At 47.1% G+C, this 21,245-nt stretch overlaps 1 long non-coding RNA gene across 1 annotated transcript; it reads right to left on the minus strand.

Annotated features, from left to right (window-relative positions):
• Positions 1-3,503: 3,503 nt before the first annotated feature.
• Positions 3,504-19,932, minus strand: LOC110305152. The gene is made up of 3 exons (XR_002379138.1): positions 19,586-19,932; positions 13,893-14,017; positions 3,504-6,398 (listed from the first exon to the last, which is right to left on the minus strand). It is a non-coding gene; the product is annotated as an uncharacterized LOC110305152 (long non-coding RNA).
• Positions 19,933-21,245: the final 1,313 nt, after the last annotated feature.

Here is a 21,245-nt window from a genome sequence, read left to right on the forward strand (position 1 = left end):
CTTTTTTTTTTTTTGAGATAGGGTCTCTTTATATAGCCCAGGCTGGCCTGTAACTCACGGTGCTCTTGTTTTAGCCTCCTGAGTGATTGGATGACAGACATGTGCCATCACATCCAGCAAAGGTTGGTCTTCGTATGTCTAAATGCCACTTATCTTTCAAGGTCTTCCTCATTTGCAGAACCTTCTCAAGTTCCCAATCCAGCAACAGTCTCTGTTACTGCCTGCTGGAGAACTGGAGTTGCAGTTTTGAAAGGTGCAGATTGAAGGCTCCTGAGCCATGCCCAACGGGAGTGGTGAGGAAAGACTCCATAATTCTGTGACTCACCTACATAGCTAGGTCCCCGAAAAGCAAACCTTAGATTCCCTCACTTAAGAGGCTACTGCCTAATATAAAGTAGACAGAAAATGACAAATATCAGTGGGTGTTGTTCGACTGGTCTTGTGCCTTGTCTAGCTTCTCACCTTGTCTAGTTCTCCTTTGCATCAGTGGCAAAGAAGGACCTATCTGTTGCCATGACTACAGGTCCTCCTAAGCCTCCTCGTCCTGTCTTCTTGCTGCAGGCTCTGCACTGCAAGCTTGAATGAACTCCAGCTCCAGATGCCCTCACCAACCTGACTGAAACCTAGGACCTCAGCCATTGCTGTCATTCTCTAATGCCTCACAGTCCAAACCCATCCCCTGAGCAGATGACACTGCTCTGCCCCAGGTTTAGAGCCAGATTACATTTTGATGCAACCCTAGGGACTCCTTTGGGGTTTTCCAGGCTTAGGCTTATCAAATGTCTCACTAGACCTGGGAACATGGACATCTTTTCTCCTGATGATTTAGATGGGGGTGAGAAGTTGGGGGGGGACACCCTGGTATTATTAGGGAAATATTGACATGGATATGGACATAAATCCAAGTCAAATTATCATTGGCAGAAGGGGAATTTGGCCACAATACTGTATATCATAGACACTGGCCAGAGAAGCAGCCCAGATGGGTTAGAAATGGATGAGAGCCCTAGTGAATCCAGAGTCCTGCTTCTTCTCATCAGGGTTCTCTGTTCCATTCATGGGTCCGCCTCTCTCTATCTTCATTCATATGATGAAAATTAGCCAATAGCACCATGTTACATGTCAGTCTTAATACAAAGAAATTGGGAGGAAGATTCTCTTGGGCTCAGGTGACTGAGACTGCCTGGCTGATTGGCACAGCTTTGTTTGGTTGCGCTCACTCGGTCAAGGAGAGGAGGACACAACATCAGCCATGGTCCCTTCTGCGGCAACATGTGGATTGTGAGAGGGGCCTAGGAACATTCCTAGAGACACAATCCAAAGTGGTCTGAGCCTTACTGTGGCTGGAAACTTGTGAACTTCTGGCCTTAGCATCTTCAGGGCTAGAGTGACAGGTGTGTGCCACTGTGCCAAACCAAGGTTGGCCTTCACGTGTCTAAATACTGCCCATCTTTCCAAGTCCTCAGACCTTCTTGGCGTGTATAGAAGCACAGAATCCTCTTTTAAGAAACAGCCCCTCCCTCGTTTGCATCCATCCACTTGTACATTACTGTTGGTATAGAATAATGAATCTAATAATGCTTGCTTATTAATTAGTGCATCTTCTATTCCTTTCTCTGAGGCAGGGCCTGCTTAGACATTTTACCCCCAATGCTTATCTGGTGCCCGAGATCAGTGGATCATCTAGTGTCTATGGAAAGACTAACACTTGTCATTGTTTTGAGCCTTTTCCACACCAACTCATTCAGTTTCTCAATGACCCTGCAAGGCAGGAACATCTGAGGAGACCAAGGTGAGTTCATAACTTCTCCAGAATTGTCTAGTGGTTGATACAGCAGGGATTCAAGATAGGCCTTCTGAACACAGGCCTGTCTCTGTTGCTCTTCTCTCCACGGCTGGTGAGATTCTGCCTTGTCCTGTAGGCTTCTTCAAGAGAGCTATGTGCATTCATGTGTGTGTGTGTGCGCGTGTGTGTGTGTGTGTGTGTGTGGCAATGGCCTGGAGAATGAGGGGAGGAGGGACCATGAAATGCTTGGTCCTTCTTTCCTAGTAGACCTGGCTGTTGTCTCTGCCCACCTTGTCTATGTCTAGGTGATACCTTTTGCTTATTGGTTTGTGTGTATGTGTGTACATAAAAAGAGTATTCTTTTAAAAATATTTACTTTATTTTGAATAAAATGGTTGCTAGGCAATTGGTTTTAAATCATATATGTGGGAATAAAACAGAATACAACAAACTCTAACTCAACCCTTCCCTTCTGTTTTAACCCATTTCTCCAGAGAAAACCTCTTTCACATTCAAGTCAAGCAACTCATCTGTCATCCTCATACTCTTTGTGTGTATGTGTATATATGTATGTGTGTATATGTGTGTGTGTATATATATATGTGTTTGTGTGTGTATATGTGTATGTGTATATATATGTATATATGTGTGTTTATATGTGTATGTGTTTATGTATATATGTGTATGTGTGTATATGTTATGTGTATATGTATACATACATATGTGTGTGTATGTGTGTCCATGTGTATGTGTGTGTGTAAGTCTGTATTGACTTTAGGGTACCTTCCTCCCTTGCTCGAGACCTTACATTTCTGAGATAGTGTCTGTCATTGAATCTGGCTCTGGCTGTTTATGCTTGCTTTTTCCTTTGAGCCCCAGACTTCTACCTCTGTCCCTCAGAAATGAGTTATCAACACCGACTGCCTGGTTCTTTGTGTGTGTGCTAGGGTTATGAACTCAAGTCTTATGCTTGAATGGCAAGAATTCTACTCACCTAACCATCTCTCCTGCCCTCTGCTGTGTGTCCAGCTCACGGGAGGGACAGTTCCCTGTTGCTTCATCAGCTTGGTTATTGAGTTCCACTCCCTAGAAAGAGGATTGTACACTCACATGCATTCTGTCCTGCTTTTCTAGGGCCCCTGCCCCTCCTATGCTTGGCTAATGAAGCTCTAATTTGGATGATTTATAGGGATTCAGTTTGACTTAGCTGTTGTCATCCTGGGTGTGACCACTTTCTCACCTACCAGATGGCCTTAGGACACACTAGACGCTCTGTAGGACAAAGTGTTCTGGCCACAGGTGACCCAGAACTGGACTCTTCCTTCTCTACCTCTTCTTCTGTCTGTCTCTCTATATCAGTCTCTCTGTCTGCTTACGTCCCAGGCCACCCCCACCCCCCACCCCAACTCCTGAGTACTGGGATTAAAGGTGTGTACAACCACCTCTCTCTCTCTCTCTCCACCCCCATCTATAGCCAGTACTTATCTGGAATCTGCTATGTAGCCTAGTGTTGTGGGAAATATTAAAAAAAAATCTGACTGGCAGTCTTCCCATGCTACCACCAGCAACCAGTGGACGACATGGCTGCATGCCAGGTGATCTGAGCTCCGCCTCTCTGGGCCGGAGCTCCTGAGTCCCTTGGCGGATCATTGCCCCACTAGTCCCACACAACGGCCATCCACTCATCAACCCAGTCAAAACAAAACTATAGAAGCTTATAATTAACCAAACATTTTTATATAGCAATAACTTCTCGATTCACAAGATGCCAATACAATGACTTCAGAACCAACTGATAATGATAAAAGCGGTCCACCTAGATTAGACAAATATCCCAATGATATTTCTATCTTTCGTATCATAACTTTCTGTGGCTAATTAAAGCCACGCTGGTTCTTCTTCCTGTTTGTCCGCTTCCATCTTGGCCTCCCTCCTTCTCCCTGAGACGCTGGCTGGCTTCAAACTCATAATTTTCTGTCTTGGTCTCTCAAGACCTGAGATCACAGGTATGAACCACTATGTTTGATTATACCAGTGATTTCTCAGCTGATGCCTGACAAGAAGGCCGAGTATATTTCAGTTGGTTCTAGACTACTCTGTCTTGCTCACTGGAGAGTCCTCCTCCTCTTGCCTTAAACTGTGGAGATCATATTTGGTTGCTACTCAAAACACACTTCGGTCCTCACTAATGAATTGCATTTGACACAACACAGTCCTGAACATGCCTGCCTTTGTCTGGTTTCCTGATGCCTCTCTCTGCCTTTGGCAGCCTGTTTTCTTGCACTATGGTTTTCTGAAGCAACGGTTGCATAAATACTGTTTACTGCTAAGCAGAGTATACTCTCTAATTACACATTAATTCTTACACTTAATAGAATTTTTCTTGTCTTTCCTGGAGCTAATGATTGCCTCTTTTGGGGGCTTTTGTTTGTCTAGTAACAGCCAAACTCTCTCCCATGTCTCCAGAGCTCTGAAACACTGCTCAGAGCTTTTGCCTCACTGATAGCTACCAACTCATCGGGTGTGTACTTTCCCAATCAGACATCCTCTTGGGTCCTCTGACCCCATACTCAGAGTTGGCCCGTCTCTTGGTCAGCTGTCGAGTCTCTTGCTCTTTCCTTTGCTGAGTTCCTGTGAATTCTTATCTTTCCCATCTCTGACTCTGTCTCACTGTCTTATTTTGTTGCCGTATTTCAACAGAGCATAATTTCCAGTGTAGTTTCTGAGAAGGGATGCCTGAGAGATAATCGCTTCTGAGATTTTTTTGTTTTGTTTTGTTTTGTTTTTTTGGGACAGAATCTTATGTACTTCAGAGCTGAGTTCCAGCTCACTGAGTGGCCAAGGATGATCCTTCTTGCCTCCACCTCTCCAGTGCTGAGAGGGGTGAGCCTCCTTATGCCAGGTTCATACGGCGTTGGTGATCTAACCCAGGACTTCATGCATGAGAGACAACATTCTCAGTGGAGCGACATCCTCAGCTTCTGAGAACTCTTCTGCTAATCAGAAACAACAATAAAAACAAACATCCCCACCCCCGCCAGCCAGCCAGACAGACAGACAGACAGCCAACCAGCCAGACAGCCAGACAGCCAACCAGCCAGGCAAGCAGAAACCTTTTCATTCTCTGCTTACTCTTGCCGTGGTTGGTTTATAATTCCCACTGGGAGTTTGGAATGTTACTGTACCTTGTCATCTGCTTTCAGTATAATTCTTGATGCCACACTGACTCCCAGCCTTCTCTGGGGTCTGTGTCCCCAACCTCCACGTTTCTATGTGCTTCTAAACCTTCAGGATCCCCTTTGTATCCCAGGACTCTATATGTGCAATGAGGTTGGATTTCTCCATTCATCTGATAGGCCTTGCATGGTGATTTATTTACACTTCAGAATGATATTTTCTGCTTTATCTCTTTGATAATGTCTGCTACTCTTTTTTTTTCTTGTCCTACCCCCAGAATTCCCATTAGAAAGGAGACTTCTTTTTTAAAAAAAAATTTCATTTATCAGCCTTATTGTGTGTGCTCAGGATGTGTTTGTGAGTGTGAGCAGTGCTTTTGGCATGTGTGCGGGAGTCATGCAACTGTTTCCGGGAGTCAGTTCTCTCCTTCCACACTGGGTTTCAACTCAGGCTGTCAGGCTTGAGTGACAAGTCCTTTTAACCCCAGAGCCGTTGCTGGCCCTCGAAATAAGACTTCTTCAGTTTTGTCTACTTTTCTTCTCCCTTGTTGTCAAGTTCTTTCCACGCTCTACGGAGAAGCATGGCAGGGGGACTTCAGGTGAGCTGTCCTTTAGTAGCGCAGGCCGACCGCATCGCATCCGGAGAAGGTGGGGTAGGAGAGTCAATAACCCACAGAGGAGATTTCTTACTTCCTATACTTTGAACAGAGAGGGGTCTCTGGCTAGTGGATAAGACGCTGCTATGAGGTGACTATGCTGTGGGACTGTCTCTTCTAGGAGCAAAGTGAGATCACAAGCCAGCCTGGCTGGGCATGTGGGCGGTGGCAGCGAGGGCATCCAGTCACCCTTTCCAACCAGGTGGCATCTGTGTTCTAAAGGTCACAGTGAGGATCCTGTCTGGGGTGGAGAGAGGTGACAGAGAGGCTAAACCCCCCTCTACAGACACAGCATCTGTGATCTGTCTGTATCTTCTTTCAACTTCTGTGGGATTTCCCCAGTATTGCCCTTGACTACTTCCGGTGGGGGTTGGGGTGGGTGCGTGGTAACTTTTTGTTTTTAAGACTTTGTAATTTGGTGCACGGAGCCCTTGCCACGCCTAGCTGAGTTTGATGGAATCAATGGGCTTCTGGTGAAGGATGCTGGGGGAGCGGGGGCTGGGGGGACGAGGAGGTGGCAGGGATGTAGCAGCGCTGTCAGCTGTCACGTAATCGCAATAAGGGGGCCAGAGTTTAGAGGCTGCACTTTTGCCTCTCCTCGGATGAGACTGTCTCATGCATTTGTGAACCAAAACATGGAACTGGTTTCTATTTTTTAAAAAGAGTTTGTCAGCAATCCTAATACTGCTATCAATATAGTCATTGATAAAGCTGCATGTGCCTGTGTTTTGATTGGACTGGTGATAGTCATTTTCCAAATATGTCTTCAAGCAGTTTTATCTGAAAACCCAAGTGTCAATAAATATTGGATTTAGAATGGTGTAATGATATAGTCTGTTTGACGACTACAGATTTCAATTGGATTTTATTTATATTCTCCAATCAAAATAGTTAGTAATATATTTTTGATGAGCTTAATTTTGAAGAATCTTATATTTATAAACTCAAAAAACCAAAATATAGAAGAAACATAGTGGTATAAAAACTTTCCAGGTAGACCTAAAAGATGATGGAAAAATAGACTTCATATTAAAAATAACCCTAAGATGGGCTATTATCACTGAAACTGAAGATAAAAGATGAGTCTGCCACAAGTAAAGAACATATCTGAGTAATGATTTTTGTGAATGAAGCAACTATCAATAATGAATGAACATTGACAGAGATTCACATACTGTGACTTAGAACCGATAGGAAAACAAACCAGAGACCATCCCCTCTGTATCATGAAAACCCCTATGTATGTATGTATGCATATTATATATATATTCCTTAATGTTTGCTAAATATCTATATACAATTTTCTTTTGCTAAATATCTATTTTGTTTAAATATCTAATTTGTTTGCTAAATATCTATATACAATTTTCTTTTTAAATAAAATTTAGCTGAAGACAACTGTACAACTGTATTTTATTAATAAACTGAAATCAACCAAAATAAAACTCATTTTTTCCCCTTGCTTCATTAGAAAATGAAATACTGTATTCTTTTTTTTTATAAATTCACTATTTTCTCCTGTTTTTTTTTTCTGGGTACTAAGGGGGAGTTTTGTTCTCTTCTAGTTTGTCTTTTTACTCTGTTCCCTGCATTTTTTTTGTTTCTTTGTCCCTCCCCATGCCTTCCCCTGTCCCCCAACTCCTGTCTCCCAATTCTTTCTTCAGTCCACTAGAACCCATGCTCCACCTCCATCCCCACCCCAGGCTCTTGTCCTAACCTTGGTTTTCTTTAGCTTTTTTCTTTAAATTTGAGGCTCTTCTCTAAGGCCTGGTCACCCTTGGTTGGTCTGCAATATTCAAGAGGCTGTGACTTTCAGACCATTGGCTCATTTTCCTACCAGCAACCCTCAACTTCAGCCCCTGTAAGTATTTTCTCTGGAGTGGTTTGCCTCCTTGGAAAAAGATTGTCCTGGGGCTGGGGCAGGGAGGAATAGCCAGCTACCAAAGCAGGGTAAGTAGGAGCTGTGTCTGGGCAGTGTCCCCAAGGGATTGACAACATCCCTTGGAGGAATGGTTGGAGGGCAAAAGACAGCACAGGTGCCTTTGACCAAGAGAACTGCTGAAGTTATGAGCAGTGGAGGACACTGGACTCAAAGCACTTACCACAGAATGTCAGTGGAAAATAGAGGGAAGGAAAGATCCAAGACCTTACAGGGCTGCGCATGCCTGCAATTGATGTCTTGGCATTGTGACCCTGGTGTCATTCATGGGGAAGTATTAGGGGAAAAAGGTTAGACTTCTCATTTTGAACTAGCGCTCTGTAGAGTAAGTGCTCTGACTGAGAAATTAAGATGAGCTTTGGGAAATAAAACATAGTCATGTGCTGAGACTGATAACTGGTATATGCACATTTACATATAAATAACACCAAGTTCATCAAATAGCAATAGTGTGAAAGAAATTCCCAGGGCTGAAGAGGGAGGAGCAGGCTCTGGATGGGCTATTAGCAGTAGATTCTTGGTCTAGCCTGTGTCCACCACTGGAGGATTCTGGACAATGAATGTTTCTACTTCCTGAAGTCACACATTGGTCCTACAACTGAAAAGGGGGTGAATGTTGCAGAAACTGCAGAACTTATGGAGAGGATTTCAGTGGTTTCAGGCTAGTAATTACATGTAGGGGTACCCATATGCACAAATGAAACAGATGTAATGTGTATGTATATGTGTGTGTGTGTGTGTGTGTGTGTGTATCCCAGGTGCAGTTATTTAGGAGTCCTTCCCTTCCCCCAAGACATGGTTTCACTATGTAGCTGTCTTAGTTAGGGTTTTACTGCTGTGTACAGACACCATGACCAAGGCAAGTCTTGTAAGGACAACAGTTAATTGGGGCTGGCTTACAGGTTCAGAAGTTTAGTCTATTATCATCAAGGTGGGAGCATGGCAGCATCCAGGCAGGCATGGTGCAGGTGGAGCTGAGAGTTCTACAACTTCATCTGCAGGCCTGACCTCCAGGCAGCTCGAAGTAGGGTCTTAAAGCCCATACCCACAATGATACGCATATTCCAACAAGGCCATACCTCCAATAGCACCACTCCCTGGGCCAAGCATATTCAAACTATGACAGTAACCCTGGCTGGTCAGGAGCTTGATATTGTAGACCAGGCTGGCCTCAAACTCACAGAGATCTTCCTGCCTCTGCCTCCTGAGAGAGAAACCTTGAAAGATGTGAGAAGTAGGGTCATTTCCAGTCTACCTGGAGGTCTCTAGGTGGAGACTTAGTATGTCTGGAGATTTAGTCAGTGTCTTGGCCAAGTGCCTGGGTGTAACAGAGATGGCATACTGACAGGGAGGCACACAGGAGGGTATTGACAGGACTGGACACTCTGAGCCCTGCTGGGAGACAGCTCACGCTCCCCGCCTCCATCGCCCTCAGAGCCTCTGTGCTGAGGCAATGTGTCACCATATTTTTGGCAGCTCTGCTAAATTGTGTCTCATAGACACGCTCGTGCGCGCGCGCGCGAGAGAAATCTCCAGAGGTTTACACATTTGATTCACACCTAACGCAGCAGCTGTCTGCTGCCAGGGGAAACACTTGTGTGTTGATTCTCAGTAGCAGCCGGGGACAGCGTCTTCAGCCTTGTAACCATCTGTTTTGCTACTCTGTCCTTAGAGAAAGCGTGAGCGCTGCTGCACCAGCCCTCCTTGCTAGGAGTGGCGCAGCCCTGGGACTTTTGGGAAGATAGACACCTAGTCCTAGGGAGGGCACTTGGCAGGTGAGGGTGGCAACCTCTGCATAACAACCCAGGGACAGTCGGCTCTCTTTACAGGTGCCTACAGGTGGCCTTTTAATATCTGTGCAGCTCCCACAGGGCCTCAAACAGACATCTTAATCTAAATCTCACCACCGCCTCACAAAAATACAAATGACTATACTATACTGCAAAGAGAGAAACTGAGTCATAAGAAATGGGCTGATTACCCAGTAATAGAAAGATCTAGAAGTCATCATCCATTCTCACTGTACTTTCTTCTTCCCATTGTCTCTGACCAAATTACTCATTTTAAAGCACTGGTTATCACTAGATGACTATGCGTGCAACATTATTAATAAAAAGCAAAAGGAAAAAAATCCAGTCCATCATAGAAATGTTTTAGAGAATAATTTTTTCTATAAACAGTACTTTTTTCACTTTATGGTTTCCCCTAGGAATTCCTTAGTATTGCACTTCCGTGGCTCACTTAACTATTGGCGCATATGTCTCTGCTTGCTAAGAAGGGAAGGGATGGAGAATACAGCATCAATCTGGAATTCCAAGGGGTCAATGATGGCTGAAAAGTCACTGGTTATCAACAATGGCAGTGAAAACTGGTGAGTCACGGGACCCTTGAGTAGCTGGGAGTCATAGTCTCTCTGTGTACAGTTGAGCCCCACTCAGTGATAGACAGCAGAGGGCCAGGTTCAGAGGGTCGAGGGGGATGTCGGACACTCAGAGTCCAGCTGTCCGTGAGTCTGTAGTAGTAGGTGCTGAACTTTGGCTGGAAGGGCTGTAGAGTCTGTGCCCTAAGTCCAGAGGAGTGAACTCTTCTCCCCTCTCCCTGTGCTCCATGGTCAGACATCTGGATGGGGAGGAGGTGAGGTCACTTCTGTGCTGCTGATATTCAGCTTTTCCTATCAGCTCCTTGGAAAGGGAGCATATGCTAAAAGAATTACAGACCAGGCTTGGTGTCCTAGTTAAGGTGATGTGCTGTGTTAAGTTTAATGCTGTGATGAAACACCATGACATAAGGCAACTTAAGGAAGAAGGGGCTTCTGGGCTCACACTTCTCCATCACTGTTCATTATTAAGGGAAGTCAGGACAGGAGCTCAAACAGGGCAAGATTCTGGAGGCAGAAGCTGGTGCAGAGGGTGTGTGTATGTCTTTATTGCTTACTGGATTGTTCAACCTGCTTTCTTGTAGCACTAAGGATCACCAGCCCAGGCATGGCACCACCCACAAGGGCTAGGCCCTCCAATATCAATCACGAATTAACAAAATGCCCTGCAGGCTTGTGTACGACCCAATCTTAGAAAGGGATTTCCTTAATTGAGGTTCCCTCCTGTCTGATGACTTTTGCTTGTGAAGTTGACCATGAAACTATCTAGTCAGTTTTGAATCTCTGTCTGTTGGTTCATAGAGACTGGGAAAAAGCTCCTTTGTCCCCAAAAGCCCTAGATTCTGCATCTGGAAATGGAGAACACAGAGGCTGCACGGTATCTCGAAGGATTTGCATCAAATAAGGGCTCAAAATCAGTAGCTGCTATTTTTATTGGACAAGAGGCTGTAATTCAACCCAGGGAAGGGAAGAGGCTACATTAGACAAAATAGGGTGTGTCCGTAAGTATGTTGAGGGTGGGTACAGTTTAGAGTAGAGTGGATGAGCCAGGTGGGTTGGCCCTTGGTCATAATCTCAGTATTTGGAAGGCTGACGCTGGACGATCAGGATATTTTGGTAAGTCTGAGCTAGGTAGGAAGACCCAACCTCAGGAAATAAGTAGGGCTGGGTTGTGGCTCAGTGGGCAGAGTGCTTGCTGTGCAAACACGAGGACCTGAGTTTGAATTCCAGAACCCACCCAAAGCTGTGGCGCTCATGTCTATAAGGTCAGTGCTCTTACATAGCAGGTGGGAGGTGGAGACAGGAGATTCTCTGGAAGCTCACGGGCCAGCTAATGAGTAGTCTATGCAGTGATGAAAAAAGGGATCTGGCCTCAAACAAGGTAAGATTAGCATCTAAGGTTGTTCTTTGACTTCCACAAGTGCCATACGCGTGCGCGCGAACACACACACACACACACACACACACACACACACACACACACTAAATGAGTGAATGAATGAATGATAAGAGTGGGTAGTTTACAGTATCCTCTATGCCCTACCACCCTTCATACTCAGTGGACTGGGAACTCCTGCAGCTGTGTGTCTGTCCAACACAGATTTCATAGCAGCATAGGTGATAATAAGGCAGACCCTGCTGGGCCTTTGAATCAGAGCTTGGTGGTTCAAAGAGGAGGGATGGTAGAGGATCCACTTTGTGGACAGAGGTAGCTACCACATCCGGTTTTCTAGGGCCAGCCAAGGCTGGGGGAACACTTGGGGAGTTCTGCTTGGCTGTGGAGGAGGCTTAGTTGTCTAGCCCAAAGGCCTAGTACCTGCTGTGCCTCATCAAAGTGGTTTTGTGGAGGGGTTTCTAACTGCCTTGCTTTGTTCTTATCTGTTTTCTGAACCACCCTGAAAATTTTGTGGGCTATTCCAAACTCATACATATTTCTCTTTGAGTTAGAAGAAGGCCTGTCTTTCTTTATCCTTAGAGACTCCATCAGTTCCCTCCTCAGAATGCCTCATTTGGGGGGGGGGGGAGGTGCTCCCTTCAACTTCTACCTTCTTTACGGCATTAATCAACTATTAGTGATATGTGATATTTCCTCAGTCCCTCTCAGTCCCAACCTCACTGTGAGAATGCAGGTCAGTCTAGGGGTGTATTCTGTCAGGGCCTGCTAGCTGCTTGGCAGAGCTGTGTGTGGCACCCACGAGAGCTGTAGCCAGCAGCTGGCTTTGGATCCTGGCTCTGTCACGGGAATATGTGGGGCTGTGTGTGTGTCAGTTCCTCTATCAGTAAAGCAGGTTAATAGTCTTTCCTGTGCCTTTCAGTTGTGAGGATCAAAGGCACGGATGTATCCAGGGAGTGCTTGGCACGGAGCTTCTGCCTTACCAGGTTAGTTGACACTCAGGTGACAGAACAGTTGGGGTTTCTGGGGGGAAGGGTGGTGGTGGGAAGGTTAACACACACACAAACACACACACACATACACACACATACATAAACACACACACATACATAAACACACACATACACTTATGTAGTGACTTTTCCTCTAAGAGTCAGGTTGAAAGCTTGCCATTTGGTTACTCAGGACCCATTGGGTCCACTCACTCTTCAAGGTGGCTCTCCATTTGCCCACAGTGTATTCATCCATGTTTAGTTACATAAGCATCTCTTATCTGATCCTCAGCTTGAAGTCAAGCACCTTTCAAACAAAGGAGTTTTGGGCCCTTCGCCCCAACCCTGCTCCAGGGACTCTTGTTGTAACCCCATTTTTTTCAGGGCCAGTGGGACTGCTACTATTTCCAGGAAGAGCTGGTCCTTCTGTAAGCTGGGTCCCCAGAGACACAAGACTCTCCAGGCCAAAGCATCCCAGGCAGCAGGGCCTCAGATGGGCAGCCAAACTAAACACAGCATCCTGGATGATGGCCCTTTTCTGGAAGGCATGTGCTTGCTTTTTCCATGGCCTGGCTCTTCCGGAGCACAGGGCCATGTGAGCCAATTGTTGAGTTCTGCACAAGTCCCCGGCCCAGCCAAGCCCTAGGCTGTGAGCCGGAGAGATCTGTTGCTCTATTTTAAGATTCCCTGTGTTTCCCAGCACTTGTCAGTTGGTTAGAGAAAAGGAAAGGCTGGGCGAAGGCAGGAGGTGAGAGACAATGAGGCCCGAGCCACAGGAGTGTGCTACTTCCAGCTGAGTGGAAATTCCCATCCTTCATGGAAGGAAAGTAGCACCCCCCCACACACACCCAACACACTCACCCTGTCTCAGAATCTTTCACTGGACATCTTCCTTATTTTGATAACAAAAATAAAGTGAACACACAGATTCATTTCTCAGAGTACTTTCAACCACTTTCCCCCATTTGTTGATGGAAACAGCTCTTATTAAGTCTTGCTTGCTAATGAGAAGACAGAGGAGGCACAGAGAGGTTAGTGATTGCTCATGGCCACACAGAGCAATCCCAGCGTACAGCTCTCCTGTGTTTTATATCACATTACCTCATTCACAACTCATTCAGTTACGAGCGATTTACTATCGGGCCAAGATGCTGTTCTTGTGGCCATGAATGAAGCAAGGAAGGGCTGATTATGGGGAACCCTGGTGGAGTCCCCATCCTTGGGCTTGCTTCTCCTCAAGTACAGCCTCGTGAGAGGAAATGATCTGTAGAAGGTTTCTAAGCACTTAATTAATATACGATTAGGGAACGAGAGAAAGGTAAATTGCATTGCCAGGGGGCAATTCAGAAGGAAGTTTTTCTATTAGAATTTCAAGCATGCAGGGGAGTAGAGAAATAATTATAAATGCCTATTACTTAGATTCAACAATGCCCCTCCCCCCAAATTTGCATATTGGTCCCTTTTTTTTTTTCTTGAACTATAGAAGAGCAGATATAGACTTATACCAATGTATACATATATTTAGACATGTAGCTGAAGCATTTGGAAAGAAGTATGATATTATGAAACTCACCTCTGGGCTTGGGAGATAGATCAGCTGATAAAATGCTTATTGTACAAGCTGAAGACTCAAGTTTGAATCTCCGGGACTCATGTCAAAGCCAGGCATGGTAGTACACATCTGCAGACCCTTTGCTGCTACAAAGAGATTGAAAGCCGAGACAAGGGGACCCCTGCGAGCTTGTAGGGATAGCTAGTCTGGTGGACACAGTGGCAAACAATAAAAAGACACTGCCTCAAACAAGGTAGCAATCGAGAAGCCACAAATGAGGTTGTCTTCTGATCTCTATATATGCACCATGGCACGTGCTCTTGAGTGTGAGTGTGTGTGTGTGTGTGTGTGTGTGTGTGAGAGAGAGAGAGAGAGAGAGAGAGAGAGAGAGAGAGAGAGAGAGCCAAAAATGACCTCAAGCTTCTCTTGTCCCCACTTGCAGAGCGCTGGACTTACAAGCATGGCTTTCAAAAAAAAAAAAAAAAAAAAAAACAGATGGTTTTCAAAGGCAGCTGAACAGAAGCACTAAATGTTGTTTGTTAATGCCACCCATCCAGTGACGTCGGATGTGGGAAGATACATGCAAGACATCGAATCAACTTCAGATAAGTTACATATGAAGACATCTAAATTTCAGGTGGAAATACAGGTTCCGACCTGGAGTGGAGGATTCATCAGCCTATGGGTCGTGGTGGAAACAACAGCGATAGACTCTGGTAAAGGCCAGAGAAGGAACAGAGATAAGGGTCCAGGTCACAATCCTGCTGTTATCAATAAAGTACACAGATGGGGGATGGAGGGCCAGTCCTAGTGAGCATGTCCTAATGAGCATTAGATGAGCCCTTGCGTGTGAAATTCCAGACTCCCAACTGAGGGCTTCAAAGCGCTTGGATAAGTGAAGTATGTTTAGAGTAGATGATTGTTCGAAAGGATGAACAGGGCTGCCCCAAGGCCTGTTACTCCTGGGAGTAACAGTGTTGGCCCCCTGTATACTACACTTGGGAAGTTGAAAGCTCATTTCTTCAGCTCTCTCTGACCCCTTCTGAGAAGTAAAGACCAGCTATAAGAATGTGAAAGAAAACATTTACTGCAGGAATCTTCTTGGAGCTCGGCCCAAGAAATAACTTTCTGGAACAGTAAGACATGGGGGCTGGGCAGTCTGCAGAGTGGATGGCTGACTGAGATGATACTGCAATTAGACAGCCTGGGATTATAGCTTGGTCCTTCTGTCTGTTCCTCAATTAACCTCTCCATGCCTCAGTTTCCCCGACCTGAAAACCACAATCCCTGTGCCTCCTTCAGAGGCTGGGGGAGGGTTCGGTGCGACTATGAGAAGCAGGGCATGGAGAACTCAGATGTACAGCTCACTAAACGCTCACAGTCACCATTATTAACACTGTAGCCAGGCAGTTTAAGAAGCCTGGGGATTTGGATCCAGAAGGTTCCCTGGTGGCCTTGGAGCAGCTGAGCCAGCTGCTTGCTGGTGGGTGGGAAGGAGAGGCTCAGTCACACAGCTCCCCGCGTGTCATGTCGCCCCTGCTCAGATGTGTGGGGCCCATTATGGAAAGGCTCATTTCTTTCTCTGCAAAACATCATGGGCCCCCTGCCGTGCTCCTTCCTCTGTCCACCTGGGCCTGTTTCTGGGACAGCTGCTGTGTCAGGGGCGGGTGGCCTGGGAGCTGGTGAAAGGCCCACCTGTTCCTGTGGCTCACTCCCGCCCTCCCCCTCCCTGGCTGCCAGACCCAGCCTCCCGGCTGCTCACACATCAATCCACGTTTTTTAATCCCTCTGCTCAGGTGTTGTGGGCGCATTGAGAGAGGCACGTTTGCTTACAGCTGGTCGCAGCATCATGGCCAGCGCAGGGGCTGCGTGGGGAGTCTCTGCTTTCCTGTGAAACCTGTGCCACCGTGTGCCAGCCCTCCTCATCCCTCATCCCACTTTCCCTGTCAGGGGAGTGATGGCTCCAAAATGGAGGGGGTGTCGTACAAGGGTCCCTGACTCTTAGGGCAAGGGTCCCTGACTCTCAGGGCATGGCCCTCTAGTGCCTCTTGCATTATGTCTGAAGATGCCATCGATAATCATATGCTGGTGCTTGCTGTTCTCCCGCCCCAGCCGTGGCCTAGGAGAACTTCAGGATAGTGTGGAGACATCACCCCATAATCAGGTCACACCCAGGGCCTCGCCCCAAGCTGTTCTGAGGTCAGTATTGAGTAGTTCTGGGTTTGGATCTTTTGGACACCTCTGGGGCCCAGTTTTGACATCCCTGTAGCCTGGGTGTGTCACTATAGGTAGGTGGTCTCTTACCCTTAACAACTATCTTTCCATCTTTAGCAGGGTGTCTCTAAAACAGGGAGTTAAGTGGCAGGTGATGGAGGTCCCTAAACACAGTAGTTTTCCTTATGCCAAGACAGAGTCTGGAGTACTCTGGTCTGGTAGTGCCACGGAAATCTTCCTAGCAAGTTGGCTGGGATCCTGATACAGGCATCTTAGGAATGACCCTCCCCCCACCCCCACCCCCACCCCCACCCCCACCCCCACCACTACCTCAGGGGACACAAAAGAGGTGAGATGTTCTGAGAGTTTTACACTAAAGGGACAAGGAGAATTTGCACAAGCTCCAGGTGTGCTTCTTGTCTTGATTTTAGCCCCAGCCCTGCTATCTGCTCCTCCTTCTGATTCGGCTCCTTTTGCTGGGTTTCATGAAACTCCAAAAGCTACAGTGGCTGTCCATGTTAGGGGCATGCCTAGCACTGAGTTTCACTGCATAATCTAACCCTTCTGGGACCCATTTCCAGAAACTTGCCTGGAGAGAAGGAAATTCAGCAGAGAAGGGCTCGAAACTCAAAGACCCTTGGGAGGCAGGGCTGACAGAGACTCTCCAAGGGTGTTAATGTTCTTTGAGTTTGTTGCTGTCCCTTTGTTTATTCATAGAGTTGATATTTAGTGACTATGTGTATTGTGTTGGATATTGTGCAGGACATTAAGATTTGGGGTTTGAAGCATCCTTGGGGTCATCTTAGTTCTGCCTAAGCAAGCACCTATATCTCAAAGGCAGCTTCAGACCAAGAAAAGGACCTGAGTGTCCTTCAAGCCAGGAGTGATGGTCCAATTTGCTCTGGGCTGGTACACAAACAGTGAATCATGGAAAGCTCCTCTGTGAGCATCATTGAGTCCTGCCATCCTGACATTGAGATTTGAACGGTGCTCCCTCCTCATCTGTCCTGGATCTCCACTGTGCCACAAGCATAATCATAGGCTGTTTGCTACACCCTGCTGGAAGTTCCTGTTGGTGGATGGGTGACAGACGGGTGGGGTGGGGAGGTGGTTAGAACACCTCCTCGAATCCAGTTCCAGGGTGGCAGGTGCCTGAAAACGGAGCACAGTCTCACCCAGAACCTATAGGACTGTGCAGCTCTGTGCCCAGTCTTAGAGAGAACTAGAGATCTAACTCCTGCCTTCCAGGCACTTGTAAAATGGCAGGCCTCAGTTTTTCCCTCTTCTGGAGTCTTTTATTCTAAATGATTTCTCAGGGCCTTGGAAAATGCCTGGGGAGGGGTGGGAGGAAATCTAGATTTAACTGAAACTTGTTTCTGCGTAGTAGTGGACCCAAGAGAGGTGCTCTCGGGTGAAGAAATATCTGTGGCAACCTTGAGGAAAGGGATGGGGAGCCACAGAGAGGGAGAAGAAGACAATTAGAAGCCCCTTAGGTAATTCTTGAAGCTTGGAAATGGTGATGTTAGGGTTAAGTGAGTTCATGGATGCTACCCATTGACATTGTCTCCAGGGAATGCATCACTATGATGTCAGGGCAGTGGGCAGGTGTGTTTGCTTGCTGCTGTGAACTGAGACTCCATGGGGTAGGAAAGAATGGGGGTGGGGGGAGATGTTAGAAAACTGAGGCACCATGGAATGGTAAAGCCTGGTGAAGAGAGGGAAACCTGGTCATTGGTAGTCAGGGGGAATTCAGGAGGTTGAGGCAGGTGGACAGTCCCTTGCGGTGTTAAGAAGACAGCATAGCTTGGCAGACAAAACCATGTGTACCCAAACATAAACAGCATGCTTGACGCTTATGAGGATTCAGACCAACATGTCAGAATCCAGGAAGCATAAACACAGAGAGCCGGGTTCCTTCTAGCTGTGGCCAGGGCCCTGGAGGTCAAGGAGGAACAAGGGCCTTCAGGACTCAATGGATCCCTGTCCCCTATGACTTTGGGAGCCATGAAGCTCTGACTACAGGACACTAGCCCTGGCCTCCCTCCCCAGTGGGAATCAGGGTCTCTGGAGAGCAAAAGGGGATGGAGAAGCATGGGCTGAGAAGTGCTGCAGGGGACTGAAGACCTCAAAGATTAACCAGGGGGACTTCAGCAGAGGAAGGGGTTTTCCACGGCTACACAAAGGAACTGGAGACACGAGGGACCAGGAAGCAAAAAAGCAGAAAAGTCCAGAGCCAGTGACGACACCATAGCTAAGGGCAAGGACTGGAAAGTGGAAAATGTGAGTGGGGAGAAAGGAATGGAGCGAGCAAATGAGGGGGGTGGGAGAGAGAGAGAGAGAGAGAGAAGACAGGAGACAGGAAGGATGAGTGAAGCATCCTGCTATTTCCTCCAGGGTTTCTCATCATGAGCCAAGTGTGAGCTGGAGAACACATATAGAAAGGCTGATGTGGCGAATGCTCAGAAATGTGGGCTCTGGAGTTAGCTCAGAGCTCAAACCCCAGTGTTTGATTATAATGTCTTTTTTCTTTGTGTGTGTGTGTACGTGTGTGCGTGTGTGTGCGCACCTGTCTGCCTGTCTGCCTATCTGCCTATCTGCCTGTCTGCCTGTGTCTGACTTTGTAGTCTCCACCTTTGTTTTTAGACACCCTCAGCTTAGTTTTTGAGATAGGGTGTTTCATGAACCTGTGTTTTTTGTTGTTGTTTTGTTTTGTTTTGAAGCTATACTGGCCGAGTAGCGAGCATCAGGGATCCACCCCGCTCTGTCGATCGCACCCCAGCGTATCCCCCTCACCCCTCCCTTGCCAGTCTTGGGATTATAGACATGTGGCCACCACCTGGCTTTTTAGGTAGGCATTGGGGACCCAAACTCAGGTCTCGTATTTGTATAGCAGACACTTTACTCACCAACACATCTTCCTAGCTCTAAGGGAAGTCTAGCAAGTCTAAAAGGCAGGTGGACAGTCCCTTGCGATGTTAAGAAGACAGCATAGCCTTTTACTGCCTTTTCCCACGGACTTGGGAACACAGTAAATTTTAAATGACTATTTGTGGGGAGACTGATGATTGCATTTGGAGGATCCAGAGCACAGGATGTGTGTGTGTGTTTGTGGTGTGTGTGGTGTGTTAATGGATTACAGTCATTCACCACCAAACCATTTACACTAGACAAAGCTCGGTCTGGACTTCTGCTACCACAGAAAGGGTAATGCGATGTACCATGGGGGCTGAAGGAGATGAAGGACAGAAAGGCTGAGGCATTATGGGATATTTAATCCTGACCCCCAGCTTTGCCCAGATTGCTGATCCCAGATGACCCAGGCCACAAAGCTGTTGTCCCCACACCCTCCATTAAAGAGATGGCAGCTGTGCTGGACCTGCTGGGCAAAAATGAGGTCAGGTTTTGTCAGAGCCAGTGCAATTCACCAGCATATTCAATGGGCTAGATTCACAGCTACTGTGGAGTCAATCACATCTCTGAAATCACAGATAGGAACTGACCTGCTGGGAAGAGAAGTCTGGATACATTGTGAACTTCAGAAAGTTTCTGTCTGGAAACCAGAAAGGTAACCATGGCAACTGGGAGGCAAGTTGAACTCAGAGGAGGGCTCTTCACCCTCAGCAGGGAGCTGTGAGCTCTCTGGATCTGCCTGTCTGTGCCATTGCGGTTGTATCAATTCCTTTGTCTCCACTTGCTTTGTCAAATAGAACATAGTAGCCCAGGAATCTGGCTGCAGCCCTGCCTGGATGTATTTAATGAAAAACACCTTGGGCACTGCTGTTTTGTTGCCTGCCAAATGGAAATTTCAAACCTCCTTAAAGACCCCACAAGGATGCAGAATGGGCAGGGAGGTTTGAGAGGATGATCCTCTGCAGAATTTAGTATTGTTGTCACGTGACTCTGGGTTGATTCCAAAATGGGCAAGAGCGCCCGGTTTGATCCATCCGTGTCACATGGAGAACGGCTGTGCCATGGATAACACCCACATCTGTGCCTGGCAGCTGTGTGACAAAAGTGTGTCTGTGGGTATGAGGAGCACCAGACAAAGCAAAATCTTCAGCTCAGCTGAGCACCTCTCCGCCAGATCCTGAAGGGACTCCTGGTGGGCTGGCCGGCTGCTCCATGTAGATGGAGACTTGAGATACACAGCCGCCCAACAAGGCATCCACCCACCGAGTGCCCACACATCACTGCCCAGCCCCAGTCTAGCCCTTAGGCTGTGAGGTAGGAAGCCCTCAAGAGCTGAGCTTGGCAAGACCGGCATGTGGATTTGATGTTCGCTGCACCTGAGGTAGAAGTGTGCACAGGAATGTATGTGCCCTGTCCTCTCTGCCTTGGTTCTGCCTTGAGAACGTGGGAGTTTGGGAACGGTGGATCAGGTTGACTAACTGGGCCACCCTTCATAGGGCCTGGCTCAGTGAGGGGAGTCTACCTGAACTATTGTTCCACATGTTTGGTTTCAGACTGGACTGGACAGGTACAAGGGACTGAGGTGCAAATTTTTCATATCAAAGCAGACCTGGCCTCTAGGTTCTCCCAGCATCCCTCAGTCTCACCTGGCATACCCTGCCCCTAACTCTGAACTTTCAGTCCAGGGGCTGGGCTGCCCTTCCCCCAATGCCTCTTCCCTGTATAATCCAGGCATTTTGATCTCTTCTTCTTCCTCTTCTTCCCCTTCCTCCTCCTCCTTCTCTCTCTGTGCATGCACATTCTCAAGTGCCCTTTCTCTAGACAAGTGTTCTACCACTGAGCTGCATCTCCAGCCTCCTTCCTTGCCTCCCTTTCCGTTCCTCCTTCCCACTCCCTCCCTTCTTCCTTTCCCGACCTTTTACTTCACAGAGCATAGAGCAGTCCTTAACTGCTAGAGAAGCCCCCTATGAGATGGAATCTGTATTCTAAAAGTCACAAAACATGGTTTTCCTTACTGCATAGAATTCCATACAGCATAGAATTCCAGTCTATCTGTTTGCCAATCTGTTTGATTGTGTGCCAAGACTTGTTCCAAGTGCCTTGTATATAGATGTGGGTCCTTTGGCATGCCACCCAGAGCCCCTATCCTGGCCACCACCAGTGTGGTATGGTCTCTGTTATAGGCTCTGGGAGTTGCTCTTGACAGAGACATCACCTGGAGCCAGGTCAGGCATCTCAGCACAGCAGAGT

Source organism: Mus caroli, chromosome 1 (genome assembly GCF_900094665.2).
Source record: "Mus caroli chromosome 1, CAROLI_EIJ_v1.1, whole genome shotgun sequence".
Classification (NCBI taxonomy): Eukaryota; Metazoa; Chordata; class Mammalia; order Rodentia; family Muridae; genus Mus; species Mus caroli.